This window comes from Pinus tabuliformis, chromosome 7 (genome assembly GCF_031772625.1).
Source record: "Pinus tabuliformis cultivar Carrire ecotype Pingquan chromosome 7, CPIR1, whole genome shotgun sequence".
NCBI classification, from domain to species: Eukaryota; Viridiplantae; Streptophyta; class Pinopsida; order Pinales; family Pinaceae; genus Pinus; species Pinus tabuliformis.
In genome coordinates this window covers 1324382741-1324387113 of record NC_142293.1, presented here as the reverse complement: position 1 = coordinate 1324387113, position 4373 = coordinate 1324382741, and the positions used below count along the sequence as shown (strand labels likewise).

At 36.2% G+C, this 4373-nt stretch overlaps 1 pseudogene; it reads left to right on the top strand.

Moving 5' to 3' along the window:
- Positions 1 to 323: 323 nt before the first annotated feature.
- On the top strand, positions 324 to 1094 carry LOC149252458 (uncharacterized protein At2g39795, mitochondrial-like; annotated as a pseudogene).
- Positions 1095 to 4373: the final 3279 nt, after the last annotated feature.

The following is a 4373-nucleotide window of genomic DNA, read 5'->3' as shown; positions in this document are numbered from 1 at the left end:
ATAACACGTTATAAGAATATGGAATCTAATGCATCAAACGCGGAGAGTTGGTTTGAATGCCGAAGTGCCAAGGGTTGTTTATATATGAGCGCTGATTGATTAAACCATTGTTGCATTTAATCTTCCTTTGTGCTGCGCGCTAGTCTCTGTCATATGCATGTGAATATGTGGTTTGCCCAGAACAGAGGAACGCATTAAATCACAGAGTGTTTGTCATATGTGTTGTTGAACGCATTAAATCAGATTGTTGAGCATTGTTGTGTGTGTTATGGGCGCCAAAACTATAAACGCATTAGTATATGCCGAGAGAGGTTGGATTTCGCATGAAGATGGCGGGCAGTGTGAGCAGAACAGTGTTACGAGCGCAAAGAAAGCTATGCGCCTCCAGTTTTGGGGTTCCCACGCTCATAAAAAAATGATGAAAAATGGAGTTTCCGGTGGACACAGCAAGCACGTCGTGCTCATTCTTCAAGCGGGAGCTCTGTCGCCATTGAAAAAAAACTTGTTGGCACACCTGAAGGAACAATACCTCGAAGCCTCCAGGATGCGCCCACCTCCAAAAATAGGCCCTCCAAAACCATTCATTGTTATTAAAGGTGCACTGGACACGGATGCCCCAGTTCTGTCAAGAACTTTTAACAATGAGGAGATTAAAATCTCAGTGTTGCGTTTGTCAGTTTTTGGACCAAATGGTGAAGTGAATGACAGCGATGAAGAAAACTTTAACCAACTTTTTTTTTTTTTTTTTTTTTATGAGCGTTGCTATTTTAAAGGGTGATGAAGGACCTGCTCTGCAGTTCATATGTGATCTTTATCCCGACGCAATGGGCATACAATCTGTAGCTATCAAAGATAGAAAGGATATCTCAAAACAGACTTTGATCATTCCTCAGGGTTACGAGGGACCTAGTTTTTAGGATCTTGATAAGAAACTCCAGCAAGCATTCCGCCAATATTTGGAAGAGCGGGGCATCAATGAGAGCCTCTTTCGTTTTCTCCAAGCATGGCTTTATGTGAAAGAACACCGAAATCTAATGCAATGGTTATTGGGTAGAACGCTCTGCAACAATGTAAGGGTTTTCAAGCATGCATGACTTTTTACAGAATTCTTTCATGACCCAACTGCAAACAACCATTTTGTTAAGGGTGTTCACATCAAAGATATTTATCTCTTGGTTAATAGACCATGTGGTTGCTGCTATGCCTTTGATTTTTACCTGCTAACTATGTTGATCCCCACATTGACAGAGGCATTGTCATGACTTTTCCCGCGACTGTGTTTTCAATGTTATAACTATGTTGATCCTCACACTGACAGAGGCATTGTCATGACTTTTCCCGCGACTGTGTTTTCAATGTTATCCCAGGTTTAGGTCGTTACTAACCTGGCACCTATCTCTCTACATTACGGATTCTGGTCACAAAGGGGTGGTTCCTAGCATATGAATACCATTCATTGTTTTTCTAGGTTGGTCCCTTGGTCCTGGTTAATCACCATTCGACCCAGTACCGCTAGAGATTGTTTAGGGTCTTCTATGACCGTGGTTAACTACTCTATTGATGACGGAAACCCTAGAAGGTTGTCTAAACATTCGATAAGGGTTAATGTGCCCATGAGTTATATGCGTTTACGTTTCTTCCTTTGGGTCTAGAACTACAGAACATAACATTTTCAAGACTTCGATATGTGTAAAAAAAAAAAAAAAAAAAACAATTAACTTTATTTTAGTGATAGTTTAATTTTTTTAGGTTTTCATAAATAAAATTTGGTTGATTTAAAAGAAAAAAATTCATCTTAAATAATAAATTAAAAATTTTATATTTTTAATTTATTGTTTTAAAAAAAAAAAAAAAATCTAAATAAAATCAACATAAAAAAAAAAAAAAAAATTACTATTTTCTTTTTAAATTTGTTTTAAAAAAAAAAAAAAAAAAAAATTCACAAAATTTACACAGATTTGAAAATAAAAAATAGGATACTTGGAAACACATTTCAAAAATCGAATGGAGGATTCTAAAGACATAATTATTTCAAAAGCTTCAAGTTGGCATTAACTCATACTCATATGCAGAACAGAATAGATATTTCTCATGTCAAGCTTTTTGCAAAGAACATAACCAGGGAGTATTATTTTTCACGATTGTTTTTAAGATGGGATTGAAATTGATATCATGAATTGAGTTACTTTCAACGCTTTGATTTTTCCTAAATCTGTTTTATTTGGTATGAAATTTTTGCGTAAGAATCATGAAGGAAATGATCAATTCTTCTTGAACAAACTTATGTTTCCTTTCTGCCAAGTTTTTTTCACAGGTTACAGGATAACAAAGAGATCATTCAGGAGATTACATTATGACGACAATTAGTCTTCCAAAGACTAAATTCATGAAAATTTATGAAGACAAATCCATCTCCACAACCACTACCTTCCACCTCCCTGAAAAAGTTTGAATTCCACCAATCGTACATCCATAAGGCGTGACACTTCCATATCCATTTTTCACAGCAAGAGTTCTTATTTCATACACCATGCATTTCCTTACATCCATTCCTTACAAGCATATTGTCATTTCCCATGTCATTACCATTCCCCTTCATTTCCGCCAATAAAACCTGCTTGAGTCAAAGTCCTAGAGTCTATGTATCATTGAAAAAACACCTAGAGGCTTGCATGCCTTAATGGCAAGTACTCTTGCCAATGAACAATGGGAGTACATTAATATCCCTTGTTCGTTGGATCTTGTAGGTGACTCGACTCCGACAAATTTATTCGTACCTACAAAGATGTGTTAGACATCCTGACTCCCATTGGAATCAATGGTGGGAGCTCTTGTGTTGGCTAGGGGCATTCATTAACGGCCACTAAGTCAACAACTTCTTGCTATGTTCGACATCGACACATTTAATCACATAGTAGGATTTGTGCCATCGAGCGTTGAAGACTTGAAGACCCATATTTTGTAGCAGATCAAGCCAATTTCCTTTCATCAGTTGGTCATCACTTGAGGACAAGTCAATCAATAAGGCTGGGAGGGAAATGTCACTTATATATTGTATACCTTCCAAGCCTTATAGATTTTCAGCCATATTTAGCAGACTCATCGGATTCATCATCCAGCAGCAGAGGATCCAGCAACATATACAACTTTCAGCCATGTTCCGCAGACTCCTCATATTCATCATCTAGTAGCAGAGGATCGAGGAGCCGATACGACAATACAGATCCATCTTTCATCCACAACTTGAAGAAGAGGCTTCAGAGCAGAATTGTGGCAGCTGAACATGCATGATTCATCCACTTCCTTAGGTAAGTAAGGTATGATGTTTTCTAACCTTTAATCTTGAAATTCTTTTTAGATGCTAAAATGATGATATTTGGAAAATATTCCACTATTTCACTATTTCCTTTCTCATTTAAAATTGCCAAAAACCATCAGTTGGGGAGGGGGGAATTTCACACTTCATTCTTTTTCCTCATTCATATTACATCTTAACCCACATAGTCTTCCCACAATAAAAACTACTACAAAATGATGAGCATATGATTGAACTCAACAAAGTAAATAATGATTGTAAACACAAGAACCAATCATTAAAAAGAGATCTCAACAAAGTAAATAATGATTGTAAACACAAGAACCAATCATTAAGAAGAGATCAAAGTAAATAATGATTGTAACACAAGAACCAATCATTAAAATATGTCAATGCTTTGCAAACAAATAAAAGTTATCCAAAGATGTGCAAAGTTAAAAGGAAGTCCATGATTGGAAGATGTTTGTTACACAAGAACCAAACATCTTGTAAAAGGAAGCTCATTTAAGAATAAAATCAAATAAGTCATTATAGTAGCTTGCATGAGGACATGCAAGAACTTCAGTTGGGGAGTATGTTGGGCTCCAAAAATGGCATTCATTACCATACATTTTTCACCTATGCTTCCATTATTTCGCTCACTATTCATCACCTTGTCACTCCATTTTCCCTACTATTCACCATTAATGGGTCTCATTTATATTTTCCAAACATTGTTTATTTTTAAGCATTTTTGAGAGAAATTCTTGATTAAATATTAGAAAATAATATATTTTACTTTATATATGGAAAGTGGGTTGTTTTGGTGACATGTGTAGGTTCCAAGGAAGCTTCCAAGACACCTTTATGTGGCCTTGAAGGATCAAATTCGAATTTGAGAAGATAAACCTCATGGAGAAAATCATAGAGGATAGGGTTATGTGTCTAGATGGTTGAGAAATGTATGGAACTAAAAGAGAGATTAGTGGATCATCATTATGAGTTTGTTATCTCATCCTATTGTATAAATAGGAGTACCTCCTCCATTCCAAGAGGAGGATTCTTAGAGCATTGTATC